The following is a 23,802-nucleotide window of genomic DNA, read 5'->3' as shown; positions in this document are numbered from 1 at the left end:
ACAGTTCAGACACAGCATGGGTTTGTTAAGGGGAAGACTTGTCTGATAAATTTGATTGGATACTATGATGTGGTCACAAAGAAACTGAATGCAAAAATTATTTTGATATCATATACTTGGATTTTAGGAATGCTTTTGATATAGTTGCACATGGAAGACTAGTGTACAAATTGGAGCAATATGGCATTAAGGGCAAAATCCCCTTAATGTTATACTACTATGGATAAAGGGATGGTTGAGTGGGAGAAGACAGAGTGGTAATCGATGGACAATGCTCTTTGCAGACTAATGTTATTAGTGGATTCCCCCAGGGTTCAGTGTTGGGTCTATTGTTGTTTTCTGTAATTATTAATGATATTGATGAAGGTATATCAGGCTTACTGTCCAAGTTTGCAGACAATACAAAGGTTGGCAAGGTTGTTAATGACACTAATGACAGTATGCTACTGCAAGAGGATCTAGAAATGTTGAGCAGATGGGCTGAGATGTGGCAACTGAAGTTTAACATTGGAAAATGTAAGGTACTGCATATGGGTAGCAGTAACCCCAGAGTAACATATTAACTGTGTGGTACTACATTCAAAGCAGTAGAGAATGAAAAGGACGTGGAGGTAATTGTGCAGTCAGATATGAAGTTTTCTGAGCAGTGCAGACAGCCTGCAAGAGTAGCTCACGGAGTCTTGTCAATGATATATACAGAAATGTTTCTAGCAGGGATAAGGAGGTGATTATCCCCTTGTATAAGGCAATGGTCAGGCCACACCTTGAGTACCGTACACAGGTCTGGAGGCCTCATTTTAAGATGAATGTAGAACTGCTGGAACGAGTACAGAGAAGGGCAACATGTCTGGTTACTAGGCACCTGCAAGGTGATCTGACTGAGATGTATAAAGCCTTGAATGGTTTGAGCAAGCTCAATGCTGATATGATTCTGCCTCTTGCCCACATTAATAGCCTGAGGGGACATAAATTCAAATTGAGGAGAGAGAGTTTTAGAATAGATATGTGGAACTTTGCCTTTAGCTAGTGTGTGTGGTTGATTGCTGGAACAAACTTCCATTTGTTATGATAGAAGTTGACAGTGTAAATTAGTTCAATGCAGAACTAGAGAAACATTTGGAGCAAATGGATGGGTGAAATGGAAAAGTTTTTTTTTTTTTTTTTTTTGCTGTATAAGCTTGCTTTCTTGCATCATATGCTAATTTCAGGAAAGCTTTCGATACTGTTCCACATAAGACTGCTATACAAATTGGAGCTGTGTGATTATAAGCGCAAATTATTGCTCTGAACAAAGGATGGTTGAATGAGAGAAGACAGAGTGCAGTTATTAATGGACACTGCTCTTCATGGGCTAATGTTATTACTAGAGCCTCCCAGGGTACAGTTCTGGACTCCATTGTTATTTTCTGTATTTATTAATGATAAAGGTATAATCACCTTAATGTCTAAGTTTGCAGATGATACAAAGGTTGGCAGGGTGGTTAATGACGGTAATCAGGGTAAGCTACCGCAACAAGATCTAAATAAATTAGGCTGATGGGCTGAAAAATGGCAGTTGAAGTTTAACATTGATAAATGCAACGTACTGCATATAGGCAGCCATAATTGCAAATTAATAAACCAGTTGTGTGGTACTACCCTCACCCCGAAAAATACCTTGGTATAATTGTGCAGTCCGATACGAAGTTCTCTGAGCAATGGAGACAAGCTGCCAGGCCAACTCAGAGTTTTGTCTGTGATATATAGGAACTTTGCTAGCAGTGAAAAGGAAGTGATTATCCCATTGTATAAGGAATTAGTTATGCCACATCTTCAATATTGCATAAAGGTCTGGAGGCCTCACTTTTGGAAGAATGTGGATCTGCTGGAATGGGTGCACAGAAAGGCAAAAACATTGGGATAAAATTGCAGCACCTTGAGACTAGGCACCTGCTAGATGATCTGATCATGGTTTTTAAGGCTTTCAATGGATTAATCAAGCTCAATGCATTTTTCTCTTGCTCAGACTACAAACATGAGGAGGCATAAATTCAAATTGATGATGGATGGTTGCAGGACAGATGTGGGGAAGTTTGCCTTCAGCTAGCAGGTGTTTGACTTTTGGAACAAACTGGTGTTTTGGTGGGCAGTTTGAATACATTAAAGAAAGAAGTAGGTAAATTATTGGAGGGGTGAAAAGTCATGTGGGAGGTGACTTTTTTTGCTGACACTTTATAAGCATGCTTCCTTGCATCATATGCTAATAATCAGTGCACCAATAAAGAGTTTCTCATATATGTGAACACTAGAAGGAGTGGAATAAATCATACTAATCAAAACCTATTAAGGAGAGAAACTGAACTGTAAACTTGATAAAAGAAAATTCTCTTTTAGCCAATGGGTCATCAAACTGTGGGACCAAATCACGTAGCCAGGTGGGTAGGAGCAGCAGTGCATAGTACATGCTTCTTGATTAGACCGGGGTTTGAGCTTGTGACCACGAAATACGGAGGATGCGGAAAGGTCAGGGAATGACCACCGCATATCCCCGGAGCAATATGGCCTTAGTTGCTAATGCACCTAAAAAAAAACCAAACCAAACTGAATCACATATTTTGTACAACTAGAGAGCTTATGTAAATTTAAGGAAGAATTGGAAGTGGTGGCAGTTTGATGCTATAATCTGATTAATTCATTCTAAACTTGAATGAAAATATTTTTTTAAAGGTCTGGCTATTTTGTATAAATTTATTAATAATACAAACTTTTAAATTTCAGTTTTCAGTTGAAAATACAATAAAACCTTGGTCTGGCCAACCTTATCTTTCATTTAAACTCTATTATTAATTTATTTTGTACATGAAATTTCCGCTTTTTTTTTTTTTTTTTTTTAACCCTTAAGCAAGATTTTCTCATATCAAACTTGTTGGAAACAGCTATTGAAAAAATCCAATTGTGTGTTTATGGACTATTGCCAACAGTACAACTATTTTATTTTGAGTTTATACATCAAAGATAAGCTGATTAATCGAAAAAAGCTGCCACTGTTCCGATTCCTCCCTCCCTCAACCACTTTTAAAGTAATTTCTTTCTCATTTATAAGTCCTGCAAGTTTTTACAAAAATGATTTTCACTTTCGAAAGATTAGATGCAACTGTTATGTTTCATTTGATCCATAAATGTTTTTTTACAAAATTCCTTTACACAAAACTCTCCTATAGACAAGTATTGTTTTTTTTTTTGTACTCTTTCTCAAATAAGAATGGTGTCAAAATTATTAATTTTCTTCTGAGATCACAAGTCCATCTCCCACAAAATTTTATTTATTTTATTTTTTACATCAATGCACCTCACTGAACATTCAAATTAGCAGTAACAGCTGTCCCCTTGGAATGGAAATGAGGCAGCCCTTCAAACAGAAATATGAATATATTTGGTACTAACTAAGATGCATTTAGGGCTAAATGCCTCAAGCTGCAAGAAAATTTAGACTATGTATATATTAAGTGCAGCATCATTAATAACACAGCCATTTCTGAATAAACAGAATATTTATAAGGCGGCATCATTTTAAGTTGTTACATATTTTGTATACCTTCACGAGTTGCCATGATATTGCACTACTTCAAATAAGTAATGCTTCACCTAAGGAGAAGACTAATGATCTCATATTGTGAAGGTATTCACAATATGAGTTACAACTTAAAACGATGCCGCCTTATAAATATTCTGTTTATTCAGAAATGGCTGTGTATTAATGATGCTGTACTTAATATATACATAGTCTAAATTTGCTCGCAGCTTGAGGCTTTAGTCCTAAATACATCATACAACATCAGGCATCGCTCATATTGTGGAGTTATACTCCACAACTGTTTTGCCATCATTGCATCACTTGTGTACCTACCTACCCACTGAAGGGCCAAATAGCCCTGAAACGGTGCCGTCTGGGGGGGCCTGATGGCCACCCAGACGGCACCGTTTCATGAGCTTTGAGTGTGAGCTCATGAAACGGTGAAATATGAGCTTTGAGTGTGAGCTGAGTTTCCTCGAATAGGTAACAACAGTCTTCTCTACTGGGGAAGTGTTGCCTATTCTAGGAATATATGAGCTTTGAGTGTGAGTTGAAGGAGTAACTGTCCCTTTCTTTCTTCTACGGCATTTCCTTCCTCTACCTCTCCTACTATCACCTTCCTACAACTTTATCTCTTTTTTAAGTCTAATAGGGATAGTATGAGGATAACCGAGAACTTTATCCCATACCATATTTCAAAACGGTGCCGTCTGGGTGGTGGTACCTATCTGAGAATAAGTAACATTAGTCTTCTCCTTAGGTGAAGCATTACTTATTCGAAGTAGTGCAATATCATGGCAACTCGTGAAGGTATTCACAATATGAGATACAACTTAAAATGATGCCATTATAAATATTCTGTTTATTCAGAAATGGCTGTGTATTAATGATGCTATTGCACTTAATATATACATTTGGTACTAACTTTATGGTTACTAACTTTATAGATGAGTAGTCTTTAGTTAATCCTTAACTAAAGACTACTCACCTGAGACAAGTGGGGTGTTTTTTTTTTTTTTTTCCTCTCTAATGCTCCTGTTCTTTATTGGTTAGTTTGTGAATTAAACTGTTCATAATACTTACAAATGACATTGGGCTATGTCTGCATTTTTTTGGCATGCTAAATCTGCATTTTTTGTGATCTTTTTAGTATTTTTTGACAGAGGAATAGATTCACAACTAAGATCATCAAATCAGAATACAATGTACTAGCAATGAACCATGCACTAGCTACATAAATTTCATTTTTATAAAAAATGTAATTCTTTAAAATATAATCACAATAGACTGCTTCACTACTTTCAATAGTAACATAATTTTGGTTCTCATTTTGATATTTTACTAAATAAAAATTGCTTATTGTCTTTGCCAATTTTTTGTAATAATTGTGAAAACAATGCAGAATTAATGACCTACTTAGTAAATTTTTTTTCCAAAACAGGATCCTGCTATCAGGTAACTAGTAAACAGAGATCATTAAGTTTTTAAGGCTCCAACGCCTGAATATAATAAAATATAAAGGCAAAAAGTTGAGGAAGTCAGCATAGGAAATCTTCTGGGTTAGTGTCACAGATCACTATGTCTGTAGTTAATTACTAAATTAAGGAGTTTTAATATGAGAAATATTGGTATGATGTATGGTGGAATTATTTTAATCATTTGAAGCAGAATATCTGTTCTGTAACTACTTGGCAACAAAATAAAACTAAATTGGATAAGGGATCAAATAAAAATCAGTTTGTGTCCTTTTATAAGTACATACCAGTGATGTTTTTAGACTAAAAACATCATTGGTGTGTAAAGCATGAAAGGAAAACAATTTTTTCCACTGAGAAAAATGTTGTTGATTAGGCAAATCTAAACATATAGACTAAACCTAAAAATACACAAGTTAGTTCCTGATGGTTTTAACTGAAACATCCTGTATATGTGTATTAAAAAAATAATAATAAAAATATTTTATATTCCAGCATGGCCACACAGGTCAGTGGTGTTTATGATTAATAATTAATGGACAAGAATATTATAATTAACTGTATTTAGTCATCACACGGAATCTAAACAGTCAATGTTGTTATATTTTTGAATTAATATTTCAGTTTCTTTTATTGCTTGTGGTATATACCTGCCACTAGAAGTTTTAAAACTGCACAAAACCCCAGGGGCTCATATCTGGTGAGTATGGGCTTGGCACATCCAGGGTCTTGAGCTGGATATCATCATTCTTCTCTTTCTTGGCGAGTCCCTTCTACTTCTGACACTCACTCACTCACTCTCTCTCAGGATTTTTTTTTTTTTTTCAGCTGGTGCAGCAAAAGCCTCAGGCTTCCTTGCACCATATAGCTAATGATGATAATAATAATAATGCAGGAGTAGTACTATACTCTCACACTGACCACTTGTCTACATCATCAATAAAACTGCACATGCAGTTGTTTTATTGATGATATTAAGAAAAATAAAAGAAAATAATGAAAGATATATATGATTATTCTTCTGCACAAAAAGTGGCAGAAATCCAGGACTGCAACAATACAGGAAGTAATGTTTTTCAGCAGCTGAAGTGAACCACAAATTTAGTTATGTTATTTTGGTTTTTAGGAGCATTAGCAACTAAGGCCATATTGCTCTGGGATATGCAGTGGTCATTCCCTGACCTTTCCGCATCCTCCGTATTTGGTGATGACGGGCTCAAACCCAGGTCTAATCAAGAGCGTGTGTTACGCACTGCTGCTCCTTCCCACCTGGCTACGGAGGCGCCTACAAATTTAGTACCATCTTCTCCAATTCTGACCCTTTCTTTTGTGAAAAATGCACCCCCACCCTAAAAGTTGCACCTGAGAGAGCTGCTTTGTGCATTGTCATAGTGTTGTCCAGATTACAACACGAGTAAGTTATACACAATTCAAAACTATTTCAGAAAGGATACAAACCTGACTGAAGATACAGAAAGAAAAGAAACAAAATTAGTTGTACATGAAAAAGATTATTTGAACAAGAAGAAACTCCACAGTCCAGAAACTAGGCATTTACTATGCAAACTTGATTGGGATATTAAAGGATTAAAAGTATTGATTAAACTAAATAAATGAGTTTCTTTTCTGTTTGTTGGGCAATGCAAACAAAGCAACATAGATTTTTAAATTGAAAACTGCAGATTTGACATAAGAAAGTTTATTTTAAGCCAAAGAGTAATTAACTACTAGAATAAACTGATCCAAAGATAGAAAAGCTAATCTAAATTTAGAGGGCAATTTGATTATCCAAATGAATGAAGGTTGTAAAAGTTATAATTCCAATTATTTTTTTATAGTGTGAATGCTACCCTATCATTTCAGAGTTAGTTATTAGCATTTGGAATTTGTACATCATATTGCCTACCCATGTAAATCTTTGGTAAGACTCATAAGAACAAGAGCACAGAAGTTTGTACATGGGGGGGGGGGAGCATTCAAATGGCATCTTTGAAATGTTTGGGGTGGAAGAAAAAAAAAAAAAAAAAAAAAAACACCATTATGAAACCCAACAACAGTCTATTGAAAATTTATGGACAAATTCAAAGCGAGCAAGTTTATAATGTAAAAATTAAAAAAGATAATAAAATAATAAAACACAATTACAAAAAAAAAAAGCAATATAGTTTTTCTCTAATTAGAGACTAATCACTATTCTTTTTTCTTTTTTTTTTACCACTATTCTTTGTGGCATGAGCGGGGCTGTGTTAAAGCTGAAGAATGGAAATGACTAAATCAAAGTACCAGCTATCATGCTAGCAAAATGCATATGGCATGCTGAGACCTTTTCACAGAAGCATAATTAAGAACTTTTTACACCTCAGGCCAAATATCAGCTTAAGTTTTTTGAATTATAAAATATAATTTTAAATTAATATTTAAATCTCTTATTAAATAAATCTGTAGATGGTAAGTACTTTTATAAAAAAAAAAATAGAAGTTTTTATAACAAATGATTTAGATAATGACTGTTATATTTTTAAATATATTATAAATTCAGTTATTCTAAATTTAACTCCATTCAGCACATATGGCTGGGGCACAGTCTCCATATCCTAGTTACACCATGCCTTTTCATATAGTGTAAGCAACAAAATTAATACAATACAGGAAACAGTTCACATAGGTGTGTTGGTGGAGAGGATAGTATATTCTAGTTTACATCCAGATACTTAAAACTCTTAAAATAGTCATTGATAAAAATATAATATCTACTTTAATGATACCTTCTTTTTGAACTAATATTATTTATTAGTGATGATAATGAAAATTAACATTCGCTTACAGTGCAATATCCAAAATCCAGGAGCGGGGCCAAGTGGTTCTTCCCATTCCAATTCCTTTGTCTAATACTAAAAATAAATCAGTCCCAGATACTGCAATATCCTAAATGTAATATTCTACTGTTTGTTACATAAATCATACTGCTATCATTAACCTTCCACTAGCATGGTGTCTAACAGACTCCACTTTTCTAAATATGTCTGTTTTTTGTTTTAAGTTTGTAAGTAAAATAAACTCCTCTTGTGTACCTTTGCCTACCAATATTCTCTAACTAGCGTTATGGTATTTTCCATTTTCATTTTGATATTCTGTGAATTACGAGAAAATAATTTTTTGTTTGCCATTTAACAAAATTAAACTTTCTTCTTGTCCAAATGGCAAATGAGCATTCTGGTCTCTCGCCAAAGCTATTGGTCGCAACTTTTGCCCATCCCTATTCCCACCTCGGTCGGAACCAGATGGTTTTTACTGGCACTTCAGCCAAAGATACTCTGACCTGATAGCATCCTACTTTTCTCTCAACTCAAATATTGATGAACTTGGTAAACCACCACCTACCATTCCCAGTACACTCCATTCAATGCATCCTGTGGTCTTCCATAAAAAGGATATCACAAGGATTTTGAACAAAATTGATGCTAAGAAAGCTCCAGGTTCTGATGATATTTCTCCACTTTTTCTCAAAACTTGTGCTCCAATCATACATCTGTTCTGTGTTGCCTTTTTGCCCTTTCTTATTCCAAGAGTGCTTTTCCTTCTGCATGGAAATTTTCTCATATCCAGCCAGTTCCTAAAAAAAGGGTGACAAATCCCTCCCATCCAATTATCTTCCCATTGTACTTCTACTCTATCTAAAGTAATATAGAAATCAATTAGCTGCCAACTCTTAAACTATCTAGAAACCTTCAATCTGATCAACAATCACCATTATAGATTTTGTCAGTATCGATCCACTGGTAATATTCTGGCTTACGTTACCCATCTATGAACAAATTAAATAGAACAGTTTGGTGAAACTCAAGCAGCTGCTCTTGACATTTAAAGGTTTTGATTGTGTTTGGCATAAATGTCTTCTAAATAAGTTTCCAACTTCATCATCATCATTAGACATTTTCAATCCACTGCAGGATGAATGCCTCTCCAGCAACTTTATAGTTCCTTCCGTTTTGAAATGGCCATCCATTTACTAAACACAAACTCATGAATTTCATCTATCCATCTCCGCCGTTGTAGTAGTAGTAGTGGCATGTGATGCAAGAAAGCAAATGTATGAGCTTATGCAGCATCAGCCAAAAAAAAAAAAAAAAAAAAATTATAAAACAATCCCCTCTAAATATTTGTCTAGTTCCTCCTTAAATTTATTTAACCTATCAACTTCCACAACGACAGATGGAAGTTTGTTCCAGCAATTAACCACTCACTGGCTAAAGGCAAATTTCCGCACAATCTATTCTACATCTGTCCTTCCTCAATTTCAATTTATGCCCCCTTAGGTTCGTAATCCAAATAAGTGGAAGAATCCCATCAGAATTCAGCGTGCTCAACCCATTCAAGGCCTTATACACCTCAATTAGATGACCTTGCAGGTGCTTAGTCTCCAGTTGCTACAATTTGCAGAACTTAAGCCTCTCCTGGTAAGAGGATCCCTTCATTCCTCTCACAAATCTTGTTGCCCTTCTCTGTATACGCTCAAGCAAATCTACACCCTTCCTAAAATGAGGCCTCAAGAATTGCATACAGTACTCAAGGCGTGGCCTGACCATTGTCTTATACAGAGGGACAATCACCTCCTTTTCCCTGCTAGCAAAATTCCTGAATATCATTGACAACACCCCATGACCTGCCCTGGCAGCCTGTCTATTTGCTCAGAAAACTTCATATCTGACTGCACAATTACTCCCAGGTCTTTTTCATTTTCTACCACCTTAAGTGTAGTACCATACAGTTGGTACATTTCTCTGGGGTTACTTCTACCCATATTCAGTACTTTGCATTTGTCAATGTTAAACTTCAGTTTCCACTTCTCAGCCCATCTGACCAAATTTTCTAGATCCTGTTGCAGTAACACACTGCCATTACTGTCAGTAACAACCCTGCTAACCTTTGTATCATAGCATTCAGGAAATATAGTCACATAATGAGGAGCAATATCGCAGTTTGTCTGATACGTAAAATAATGAACCAATGTATACTCCCCACCGTGACTCATGGAAGTGAAACTTGGGCACTCCCCAAAAGAATGGAGTTTGTTTGTTTTTTGGAGCATTAGCAACTAAGGCCATATTGCTCGGGGATATCCGGTGGTCATTCCCGACCTTTCCACATCCTCTGTATTTGGTGGTGACGGGCTCGAACCCCGGTCTAATCAAGAAGCGTGTGCTACGCACTGCTGCTCCTTCCCACCTGGCTACGGAGGCGCCACCCAAAAGAATGGAAGAGAAGCTGAGAACTACACAGCGAAGAATGGAACAAATTATATTGAGAATCAGACTGTTAGATAAGAAGAGAAACACATGGATTGGGCAGAAACTCAAGTAAAGGACATTCTTATCAAAACTAAAGAACTAAAATGGTCTTGGGCAGGACACATAGCTCGAAGACGTGATGACAGATGGACTAAGAAAATAACAGAATGGTACCTAAGAGGAGCTAGAAGAAAACCTGGAAGACAGTTTTTAAATTCTGTACAGTGGGACCAACTGATGATGGTACCAACAGCAGATTCTAAGTGGGAAGCATTCAAGGAATTAATAGTGTAATAAGTTACATGATAATAAATTATCAGGCGACACAGAAGCCTATGATATATATAAGCTAGTCTGTAATCAAGTCACAAAGAAGGTTAGGCAGGCAAAGGCAGATTACGAGAAATCTTTGGCAAAGAAAAACAGCAAGGATTTCTTTACTTATATAAATTCTAAAAGGAAGGGGATGAATCTGATTGGTCCACTTGATATTGATGGTTCAACTGTTGATGATCCTGCTCAGATAGCAAATGAACTGAATGAGTATTTTGCATCTACATTCACACATGAGGAGTTATTAAGATTTGAAAATGCCACAAGGTTATCAAATTGTAACAGGGTGCTTAATGATTTTATAATAACTGAGAACAAAGTGGAGGAGAAATTGTTGAAGTTAAATATAAGAAAGGCACCTGGGGTAGTAGTAGTACTGGCATGTGATGCAAGAAAGCAAGTGTATGAGCTTATGCAGTGTATGAGCATCAGCCAAAAAAAAAAAAAAAAAACCACACCATTCCCTCCAAATGCCTGTCCAGTTCCTCCTTAAATTTATTTAACCCATCCAAAATTTATTCTTCTCTTGACTTCCAGCCATTTATCATTATTACAGCTAATAACTTGTCCCAGATAAGTATGACTCCACCTTTTCAATTACTGCTCCTTCAATCATTATTTCCCTTTCTATGGCATACTTGTTCATCATTACTTTTGTTTTAGCCATTATTCATCTTTAGTCCAAAATCCTTACTAACTGTGCATAACTGATTAAGATTTTCCTCTAATTCTTTGGGATCGTGGCTTATGATCACAATGTCATCTGCAAATTGTAAATGGTTTAGGTACTCTTCGTTCACATTGACTCCTTGCTGCGACCAGTCTAATCTTCTGAAAGCTTCCTAAAGGGCAGCAGTAAACAGCTTAGGAGATATTGTGTCTCCTTGTCAAACTAATTTCTCAATTTTAAATTTGCTACTGTCTTTGTCTAGTCTAATAAAGGAGGGAGCGTTCTCATATATTTTCTTCAAAATCATAATATACGGGGTATCTATGCCTTGTCTTTCCAGTGCCCGAACCATTGCCTTATGCTGTATGGAGTCAAATGCCTTTTCATAATCCACAAATGCCAGGCATAATAGTGTTTTATATTCATTCGCTTTCTCCAATAGCTGTGATATTACGTGAAGGTGATCCTTAATTGAGAATCCTGTCCTAAAGCCAGCTTGCTCTTTTGGTTGATTCTCATCAAGTATTCTTTCTAATCTGTTAGTAATGACTCTTGTGAACAACTTGTAGATGTTGGATAACAAGCTAATTGGTCTATAATTTCCAATTTATCTCCTTTCTTATGCAGCAAAACTATGATTGCATTGTTCCACTCCTTAGCATCACTACCTTTTCTAATGCATTTTGTGAAGAGTCTTGCCAGTTTTTGTGTCATGTCTCTTCCTCCCAATTTTAACAACTCTACAGTAACTTCATCTTCCCTGGGGCTTTCTGATTCTTCATTTTCGTCAACGCATGTTCTACCTCATCAGGAAGAATATTGGGTATGTTGTATGTGTTACTAATTTGCGATCCATCTTCCCCACTGCTGGCATCATTCCCTCACTCCTTGTATAATTCTCTATAGTAGTCTTCTGCTATTTGAATTATGCCTTCTCTGCTATTTATAAGTACACCATTGCTATTCTTCAGTTTCAATATCATTTATGTTCTGTATTACTGCTCATGGCTGCTGATTTAAGTCCTTTGTTTTCACTTAATGCTTGTTCTACTTTTCTTGTGTTAAATCTTCTTATGTCCTCTCTGAGTCTCTTTCTAATGGCTTTGCATAACTCAGTATAGTCAATTTTCTCTTTGTCAGTGTTTATCTTGCTATTCATTTGTTGCCTTTGGTTCATCATGACAAGTGTTTCTTGACTAATTTTTTCTTCTTTGGATTTCTTTTTACCTATAGGTTTCTTGGGCTTTATCACTTTCAGAAAGTTGTAATATTCTTCATCAATATCTTGGTCTTGAGCAGTCTGCAGAAGCTCAAACTTGTTCTTAAGTTCCAGTACATACTGCTTTTTCTCCTCTTCTGTTATCTCAAAGACCTTCATATTTTTTACTCAAGTCAGTTTTTTTCCTTTCTTTTCTTACATCTATATCAAGTGTGCATCTTACCATTCTGTGATCACTTCCAACATTTACCTTATGCAGGACGGTAAAATCATTCACGATATATCTTCTTTTAGTGACGATGAAGTCAATTTCATTAGTTGTTAATCCATTTAGACTCTTCCAAGTCCACTTTTTGTTCATCCTTTTCTTGAAAAAAGTGTTCATTACTGAACACAAAAGTGTTTCCATCTTATGGTTTGCCAACTGTTTTTTATAATTGGGTATCTAGTTTTCTCTCTGACCGCTCATTGCGGGTGATAGTAGATGATGCTCTCTGTCTTCTAACTTCTCCAGTAATGCTGGTGTTCCCCAAGGTTCAGTTCTTTCTCTCACTCTTTTCCTCTTGTATATTAATGGCCTTCTTACCTTGATCAGAAATCCTATCCATAGTTTTGCTGATGATAGCAAACTGCATTCCACCTTACAGTTTGAGAAATGTTGCTCAGCACAAAAATCTTTGACTTTTTGAATATCCACTATCAATTCCTTAAATGCTAAGCTCCAGGTAATTCTCCAGTTCGGCAAAGATAACTTAGTTGATTTCAATCTCTAAAACTCAGTCCTGTCTTATATCTCACAAAAAGGATTCTTCTGCTTTTATTCTTAACTTCAATCATGCTCAGATCACATATTTCTATTAGAGATTATCCTGAGTTCTAACTTCTCTCGGAATATGCCCATCACAAGTATTGCTTCCTCTGCATCTAGAAAAATGGTTTTCTCTTTTGCTCACATTCAGCTGTTCACTCTGCACAAATTGCAAATTTGCGCTACCATACAATATTGTCCCACATTTGGCCTCCAAAACTTCTGAGGCTTCAAGATTCCATTCAAAAGAGGGCAGTTAGGTTAGTTAATGACTCATTTCTAACTGTCTCTCCACTCTCTCAGACGTTCTGTTTCTGCTGTATGCCTTTTCTATAGATACTTCCATGGGCACTGTTCTTCTGAATTGGCTTCTATAATTCCTGCTTGCTCTTCCAAAGCAGTACAATCACTTACCTGAACCAGTCAACATCATTTTACTGTCCAACTTCAAACTAACAGAACCAACTTTTCTTTTTCCTCATTTATTCATTCAACTTCAGTTTTCAGGAACAACCTTCCTTCATAAGTATTTCCTGAAAATTACAATCTACAGAAATTCAAGTCTAATGTCAACAAGTATTTTCCTTCACCATCTCAACCTTCAGCCCCCGTGTGATACTAAGTACTATAGGTTCTAATACTTCTCATGTTTGAGGTTTCATAAAAAAAAAAAAAAAAAAAAACACACATATCAGGTGAACAAAAGCATCTATCTACTCCCATTTCTATGTGGCATCTGTTAGACACCAGGAACAGGTGTCTATTCCTATTGTTTTATTTTGCAATGAGACACCATCTTTTCTGACAAATCGAAATTCAACCTGCATGGCTTGGATGGGAAGCGATATGTAAGAAGACGAAAATCGGAGGCATACCATCTGGTGTTATGACTGCATAACACAGACTGTAAAGTTTGACGATGGTCAGATGGTCTGGGGATGCATAACAAGTAAAGGGGTGGGGTGAACATTAGCAACTTGTAGGAGTGCCTGAAACCCGTTATTAGGGATCACCACACACATCCAAAACAGTATTTTTCAACAGGACTCAGCACTTTGCCACACAACAAAATTGGTAAGTTTTATGCTATTTAGATTTAATGATGAGTTTGTCTTCTTGTCTCAAAAAGCTTATAACATACATACGCCAATGTTTTCCCTTGATTTTCTCCCTTAAGGTTGCAGTCACACCTCAGAAATGCTGGCATTACAGTGTTGGATTGGCCCGGCAACAGTTCAGATTTGAACCCTCTCAACCCTATTGAAAATTGCTGGTATATAATGTCATCTAAAATTGCTCAGAAGAAGCCAATAAGTAAGATTCAGCTGCAGGAGAGCATCGTAAGGGTGTGGTACCACGAAATTGGGCAACGATATATCCAGAAGTTGATTAACTCTATGCCAGATCGTTGCAAGGCTGTAATTGCAGCTCGAGGAAGAACAACAAAATATTGAGGACTTATTTTGCTGATTTACAGTACATAATACTGTTACATTAACTTGTCATTTCAGTTTGTATACGTAAATGCAATAAAATGTATGTTTGCTTGTCATGATTGCCATTTGCATGATTTCCATTAATTTCGCATTTTACCCTTTGGGAAGATATTTATGGCAATTAGGTATATCAGGTGGAGTCTTTTTATTGGGTTTCATTCACAGAGATATATATCCTATCTAACAAATGCATTTTGAACATTTCTGTAACCCACATTATTTGCAAAATTCACAAGTGATGCAGTTTTTTGTCCGCCATTGTATTTTAGACGGTCCTATGGCAAGTGCCTCACTTGCACACCCATAGTGATGGCCCTGCCTTTAGGCACAATATATCATTAGTCACACCATATAGACCTAATCTGCCTGTAATGCAATTGAACAATTCATCTGATCTCACATGATAACATGCATTAAACTAAAAATTATACCCAATACGTTCACAAACTGAAACATTATAATCACATACCTAACAGTGTGCTGGGCTGCCATTCGTCATGACAACCACTTGCACCCAGTGTGATATTGACTCCATGAGACCACAGAAGATGACCTCAGGTATCCTGGACCAGTGGGACGGAAGGATGTCCTAGAGTTCGGCAACAGAGCAAAGTACTGGCAAATACTGCATTCCCCCTGTATCTCCCAAATGTTGGCTGGAATTATGTCTGGGGAATATGATGGCCAGGGGAGCACACAAAATGTCTAGACAATAGCTTCAAACCAGTCCTACATGTGAGGACCTTGTGACGTGGGGCATTGTCTGTTAAAAAAGTCCAGTGCCATCTGGAGATATGGTTACCCTGTAGGGAAAAACCTGGTCTGAAACAATGCCAAAGTAGGATCTGGTGGTGAGGGTGTGTTCAATGGGGATAAGAGGACCCAGTGATGTCCATGAAAACATCCCCCAAATCATGATACCACTTGCTACTAACCTATTTTCATCCAACTGTGAAGTCTGGTTGCAGCTGTTCATCTGCTTGCTGTAGAATATGCACCCATTCTTCATCATGATGAACCATTGGAGCCTTGATTCATCAGACCAGGAAACTCTTTTCCACTCATCCTATGTCCAAGAATGGTGCACTTGTGCCCACTGCAGGTAGAGGTGTCAATGATGGTCAGTCAAAATGACCACATGAACAGATCATCTAATCCCCAGGCCTATCTGCAAGAGCATCCACTGGATGGTGTGTTCAGAAACATTTCTCTGTGTGCTCTAGTTGTAGTTGGCTGTTAATCGAGGGTTTGCAAGCCATCTGTTGTCCCTGATAGCATACGCCGACTGTTGTTCACCTCGACTGCCAACCAGTGGTGATCTCCTCATCCCTGCATGTTGGGTGGTTGTGTGTTCCTCTTCAGACCATTCCCACCACACCTTGCCTGTAGCTGCTGAGAGATTCTGTCCCCACCTTCTTAGTGCTGCAAATCATTCCCCATTCAAAATCAGTCATCCTTCTCTTTCCCCATTGCACAGGATTTTATACTGATGCACTGACAGGAACAACATATGTCTTCACTATATATGCTGTGTCAGTCAGTGATGTCACTCCTAGGTGCTATGGGATACATCCACTGTGGAGACAGGGTGGTCATGATGTTTTGGCTCATGAGCGTACACACACAGCAACTCTAAAATGCAGTACCCTCAAGGATTGAGAGATGGATCTTAAAATATTCTGTTTTTTAGAGAGGTATACTTAATGGTTGAGAACTTTTGGAAGAGCCCATTTCAATGAATTTTAAGCCAAACAATTGAACTGATTTATATCTGTAAACATTTATAATGACTATCTTTTCCATTCATCTGTTCTATTCTAAGAATTAAGACCATGCATTATCTATGATCTTTTAATCCCACTGGCTGCAAAAAAAAAAAAAAAAAAAAAAAAATAGCAAGCATCTTATAAAGAAAGAAATTTTATACCTTTTTCGCATGGATTCTTAAAGCCAAATGTTACATTTGATAAGGATGTTGGTTACTTTCTTAATATTTACAGTTTGTAAATTGTACCACATTTTAAAATAGTCCAGATTGTAAAGAGCTGAATTAGACAGAGAGAGAGACTCTTCAAAAGCATCATCCTAATGTGGGAACAGTATTCCATGGCAGAGTGAACTGGAAATATTTATGGATTTAATATTTATTCAAAAAATAAACAGTGCATAGACCAAAACTCGCTGAAACACTTACTCGCCTTTATAATTAAATTAAGAGATAAAATTAGTATTATTATTAAAGCCTTGAGCTTTTATACTAATTATTTAGACAACAGCAACTGTAGTAATATTTTTAAAATGAATTTCTAAATTCAGTTATTCTGCAGCTTTTCTTTAACTCCATTTGGACTTAAGCAAACTCTGCAGACTGGACTCATATAGCTAAGTTAAAGAACTAACAGTGTCACTATCCTTCCCACCACTTGCTATTAAAAGCATTACTCTGTTATCACCTAATATTGGATGTTTGACTTCCATTAGTATTTTTTATCGCTCTAATTAGATTTTAATTAGCAGCCCCTTTGAATGCACTCGCATGCATTGAAAAAAACAGCACAAAATAATTCAAAATGTTCATTTTTTGATACTGTCTTTATTTTAAATCTTTTCTGACAAAACTATGAAAAATACATTTTTTATATTAAAAACATATTTTTAATTATTTTTTAAAATTAAAACTCCCTTTATACCTGCCAATGAGTGAAATGCAAATAAAAAAACTCACATGCTGCAACAAATGTGTTTTGGCTTTTATGATGCATGAGCAACTAAGGCCATGATACATCAAGTCCAATATTTATATAAGACACAAACAAATGCGTGCAACTGGATGATAGCCTCTCACTAACAGGAGTGCTGCTGCATGAAGCACATGCATCAACAGTCTGATTCCAGATGACATTTCAATATCACAAAGTCAGTTTTCTGTCAATAATTGTGTGACAGATGCCACTCAACAGGTGAATATAATTAAGTTAAATCTAATTATTGTGTGATAATTAACAGACATTTCTGGAATTTTCAGTGGAGAAATCAAAAAAGGTATTTTCAAAAACTGATGCTAGTTTTTGCAACTGTGTAGATAGAGTAGACGAAGAGCATAAATTGCTGAAATATTGTCTTGGGGTCTCATCAACTCTGCACAACAGTTTAACAATGAATCAAAGACATTCAATGGGCATCATTTGTGATTTTTAGAAGCATATTTTTATGTTACCTACCTCCTCAAATATTTTCAAATACTAGACCACCCACTGAAAGCCTAAGAGAAATTTAAATCTGATGACACTATCATTCATGATTACTTAGATTCATTTATTGAAAGCAGCAATTAAAACTATTGTTTCAAATATAATATTAACTTTTGCCATTTAAAATAGATGTATTTAGGTCAGTGTTTCCCAAATGTTTCAGCCACTGCCTCCTTGGTTCCATACACTCATCCAAAGTGTCCCTTACCCTACACCTATAAAAAGATTCAGACTAACAGTTTTCATGAACCACTAAGGAAGATAACACAATAAAATTAAAATCAATAACAATTAATTGCTTATTTATTCAAAATCCAATTAAACCTTTTTAGTTTAATTAATTCAAAAAAATTGATGAACTTGATCCAATGATACCAGCTTTTCAAAGTCTGATAGTCATTTAGCAAGAGTCCTAGATACCACATAGTCAACTAATTCAGGGGCTCACATCTGGTGAGTATGGGCTTGGCAAGCCTAGGGTCCTGAGCTAGATATCATCATTCTTCTCTTTCTTGGTGATTCCCTTCTACTTCTCTCTCCCCCCCTCCCTCCCTATTTCACAGGGTAACATAGGAATTTTTTTTTTTTTTTTTTGGCTGATACAGCATAAGCCTCAGGCTTCCTTGCACCATATGGCTAATAATAATTCACTATTCAATAAATTCCTGATGTGATGGATGGGCTTGATAAAGTGATACCAGTTTCCCAATGCCTAGTTTAAAGTCACTTAGCAAGAGTCTTAAATCACCATGTTTGGTAATCTAGAGTCTATTTCTTTGTTTGGAGAGAAATTGGATGACCACACTCCACCAAATATGATGTTGGAAATGCAACAGGGCGCTTACATTTCCATTAAAAATATAAACAAAGTGACCAGAGGAAATAGCTTTGAAAGCAATAAGAGCAGAAAAATTTAAATATGAAGTGAGGAAGGTATTTTATCCTAGGCTCTAGCCCAGTCAATTGTAAATAAACAATCAACGTGCTGAAAGGGGCCCACGTTGCCTCAGTAATTTATAAAAACCAGTAAAAAAAAATCCACTACTGAAGGAATAAGCAACACAGTTAAAATATATAAAAACAATATATTAAAATTATAATTGACATTATATTATAATGTCCAAGTTAATGATGATACAGAGGTGCACAAGGTGACTGATCTTGACAATGATCAGTGCATGCTGGTTCAAGATCTGAAAGACTAGGCAGGTGGAGGGAAAAAAATGGCAGTTGAGATTTAACACTGATATGTGCAAGGTACTGCATTTGGATTGTGGTAAACCCAGAAAAACATACCATCTGGTAGCATTCAATATCAAATCAAAAGCAGTTAACATTGAAAAAGACCGAGCAGTAATTGTAGAGCCTGACATGAAGTCCTCTCAGCACTGAAAGGCTGCTAGAACAGCTCATGGGATTCTTTTAATGTTATACATGAACTTTGCATATATATGGGGGGAAAAGCAATTATCCCATTGTATAAAGCATTCAGTATGCCACATTAGCATAGGCATATGATGCAAGAAAGCAAGCTTATGCAGCATCAGCCAAAAAAAACCCCTTCCAATTCACCCCTCCATTCGTTCGAAATACCTGTCCAGCTGAGCCTTAAATTTATTTAGGCTATCAACTTCCACAACAAGGGATGGAAGTTTGTTCCACCAACCAACTACCCGCTGGATAAAGGCAAATTTCCTCACATCTATCGTACATCTGTCTTTCCTCAATTTGAATTTATGCTCTCTCAGGTGATTATTCTGAGCAAGAGGCAGTATCCCATCAGCATTGAGCATGCTCAAACCATTCAAGGCTTTGTACACCTCTATCAGATCACCTCGCCAGTGCCTAGTCTCCAGACACTGTAATTTGCAAAACTTAAGCCTTTCTTTGTAAGAGCAGAACCATTCGTTCTGTTCACTAATCTTGTTGCCCTTCTCTGTACTTGTTCCAGCAGCTCTACATCCTTCTTGAAATAAGGCCTTCAGACCTGTATACAGTACTCAAGGTGTGGCCTGACCATTGCCTTATACAAGGGAATAATCACCTCCTTATCCCTGCTAGAAAAATTCCTGTATATCATTGACAAGACACCATGAGCTACTCTTGCAGCCCATCTGCACTGCTCAGAGAACTTCATATCTGCCTGCACAATTACCCCCAGGTCCTTTTCATTCTCTACTACTGTCAGTGTAGTACCACAGAGTTGATACGTTGCTCTGGGATTACTGTTTCCCATATGTAGTACTTTACATTTGTCAACGTTAAACTTCATTTGCCACCTCTCAGCCCATCTGCTCAACCTTTCCAGATCCTGTTGCAGCAGCATACTGTCATTAATATCCTTAACAATCCTGCCAACCTTCATATCATCTGCAAACTTGGACATTAAGCTTGATATACCATCATCAATATTATTTATAATCTTGAAAGACTGGGGGGGTTTTAAATTGCTGTGCATGGAAATTCGCCATGTGTGGTGACCTAATTGAAGTGTTTTAAGGCTTTAAATGGATTGAGTAAACTTAATTCTAATGGCATCTTTATTACCCTTTCTCAGACAATACACATAAGAGGACATAAATTCAATTTGGAAAAGGATGACTGTAAATTGATAAGTAGGAGTATGCTTCAGTTGAGAGTAATACGTCGTTGGAGCAAACTTCCATCTGGATTTTATTTAATGGACTATTAATTTTTTTTTTTTTTTTAGTAATGGTCAGTCTCATAAACTGAATTGGTCTACTTACAGGAAACAACAATTAGCACCATATTCTTTCAATAAAATCATTCTGAAAACAATAATTCCTCAAAATATCACAAAACTGAATTGATAAAATATTTACAATATCCCAAATTTTTTTATCTTGTAAAAATAGCAAATTTAAAATGGTTTTTAATTTATGCATACAAATTATCATACACAATAACTGAAAGAACTTATAATAAAAGATTAACACAAATATGAACACAAACAAATATTACTTGCACATTAACTTACAATATATAATGAAATTGGGTTAATGCTTATTCGCTAGATTTATGTCATTAAAAAAAAAAAATCCTTTTTTTTTTATTTGTCATACATATGGAAACAGTTGCTGAATATTTATTAGCATATTATGATTAAGTATTTTTATTCATACCAACTTGCAACACAGCTGCTGATCAAGTGAACAGCAGCACCACAGAAATTGGCAGACTGCCAAGTTGAGCCTGTCTCATGTATTAAACGCAGTACTAGAAATGTACAGGTGATTTCTAACTAAACTACTCACAGTTACCACATTTATCATCCAACTTCTAATATGAATACTAGTGCCTCAACTTTCCCATAATCAACTTCTCTTGTATTATAATGTGGATTTATCTGCTTTAAAAGAAGAATACAGTTTTTTTTTTCTACAGTCATATTCATACTACCAAAAATGCATTCACATTAAGATATCTTTAAACTCCCAAGTGTTTTTGAAATTAACACCTTCCTAGCTATTGTAGAATGGTAAAGTTCATCAAAGAGGCAAGATAAAGTAATATATCATTAATTTCCAAATGACATAAGATGGTCATAAATTTCTGCTCTACTTCAACTGTCATTTTTAATACATAACTACAAACAATAATTCATTATTTAAAAGGAATTAAAGTAAAATTATATTAGTTTAAATGCTTAAAAAGCAGAGAAAAAAAATCAGGAAAAAAAAAAACTAATGAAGTATGATAAAACTTTAAAAAATGGGGGAGATAATGAAAACTGTGCACCAAATCTGCTACATCACTAACTCCATTCCCAAGCACTATGATGATATTTGCATTCAAAGAGACAGACAAAAGCAGCATTATTACAAAAATAAATAGTTAATAAGAAAAAGAAATGCTTAATTACTCTATCTCATTTATATACTGAGTGCTCATGATACTGTGCAAGAACAGATTTAACACAGTGTGTGTGTATGTATAAATTGGTATCAATTTATTGTCTTTTTATCATTATTCAATCATATTTTTCCTGTAAAAATTTATATGAAGTGCAGTGTTGTTTGATCTGTTATCAGAATTATTTACTTCCAATTTATATCCTTCACCCACGGAATTACTCAATATATTATGCAAGAATAGATTAGCACACCTAGACAGGTCAGTATGCATCATCGTCTTTTTCATCATATACAGGAAGTAAATGATTTACAATAGCAGTACACGAAATGGCGAAACTATAAATTCTGCACCCCGCGACCAGAATGCCAATCATCCCCAAAGTGATCTTTAACAGCTATACAAAATCTGCTGTCTCCTCCCCCCTCCCGGCCAGGAGTTCTCAGCCACACGCGGCGGTAAACTTGGTGGTTTACCGACCCCCCCCCCCACCAAGAACCCGACAAAATTGGAATAAATACCGTGTTTTTATTAATTCGGGCTTATTTTTTACCTGTCAATCGCCAACATCATCATATTGCTCTCGCTCACCGAAGTCTAGAACAGCCTCGGTAAACAGACATCAATCATCATATGAACCAATTACTAATTGGTTCATATGATGATTGATGAATACCAATCACTAATTAAGGATGTTGCTTTTTTTTTTTTAAGGCATATTTTACGTAATCAACTGCAAAATCCTACTTATTTGTTTGTTGTTGTGTACTAAAAGCTACATATTAATGCACTGTTTTTCTTGGATGATATAATGAATGTGCAATACCTGTTTACCCATTTGTGCTGCTTTAATTAGGTCGAATTTCTTTTCTTTTTCAGACGATTTAGGCCTTTATTTTCTTTCTTGTTTTTGGAAAATTTCTAGTTTCTAAAGCACATATTAACATAAAGTTACTGGGCATGATCTCCTGCAAATTATTCATTCGATTATTATTTTCGATATATTACCTACCTAAAATGTTTTTCACTTCTAATCATTTCCCAGTGCCTACATAATATTTATATTTTAATGTATTTTCTTGCTTCTTTTCGAGATGCTTTCCAAGCAAGGAGTTCTGGATGTCGCACTGGATTAAAAGAAATACTCACCCTACTAATTCTAATCAATAATACTAACTCTGACAACCGACAAACAAAATACTGATCAAATTCATTTGAATAGATTAGCTGTGCTGGCAAGAGGCTATTTGCTAAAATAAGACAACACTGATTAAGATGCTGCAGTTTATTGATATATACTACAAATATCTTTGAGACCGATCATCTCTAAAAATTATCAGTTTTAAACGTAGCGTCAAAATACTTACCAATGCTTAGGCGGAGCCGGTGCATTACAGATCAGGGAAGAGAGATGTGGAAGCAGTGGTTGAGCGAAAGCAAGAATTGTAAGATGTATCTTTTAACTAGGTCATCATATCCAATCTATCATATTAACACCCTCTGAGCGAGTTAAATACACTATTTTAGACCCAAACGTAAAATAATATTGGACAGCTTCATATAAAAGCTGCGAATCCAAACATAAACCGCTGTTACGCATTCTCCCAGTTACTGCTCTATCGCCGTGTTACCACAACCTAGATCCAACTTGTCACCAGATGACAGGTTAAAAAGAAAAAAGCCTCGTTTTAAATTCTCTTTCTGGAATTTAGTAAAAGCATTTCATTTAAATTTATTCGTTATATAGGCGATTCCACATTAAACGTACACCAAGTGAATACTAAAACCTATATAATCATTTTGCGATTACGTATTGTTATGGAACTTACGTAAACG

General features: G+C 35.9%; 1 protein-coding gene across 3 annotated transcripts in view; it reads right to left on the bottom strand.

The window, feature by feature from the left end:
• Positions 1–23,585, bottom strand: part of LOC150083352 (OTU domain-containing protein 7B-like) — a 158,905-nt gene extending 135,320 nt beyond the window's left edge. For all 3 annotated transcript variants that reach the window (XM_090377206.1, XM_090377207.1, XM_090377208.1), the window contains exon 1: positions 23,334–23,585. The gene's annotated coding sequence lies outside the window, so the exon portion shown is untranslated. The remainder of the gene's footprint in view (positions 1–23,333) is intronic.
• Positions 23,586–23,802: the final 217 nt, after the last annotated feature.

This window comes from Mastigoproctus giganteus, chromosome 7, assembly GCF_048544385.1.
Source record: "Mastigoproctus giganteus isolate SK-2022 chromosome 7, ASM4854438v1, whole genome shotgun sequence".
Lineage (NCBI taxonomy): Eukaryota > Metazoa > Arthropoda > Arachnida > Uropygi > Thelyphonidae > Mastigoproctus > Mastigoproctus giganteus.
This window is presented reverse-complemented; position numbering and strand designations above follow the sequence as displayed.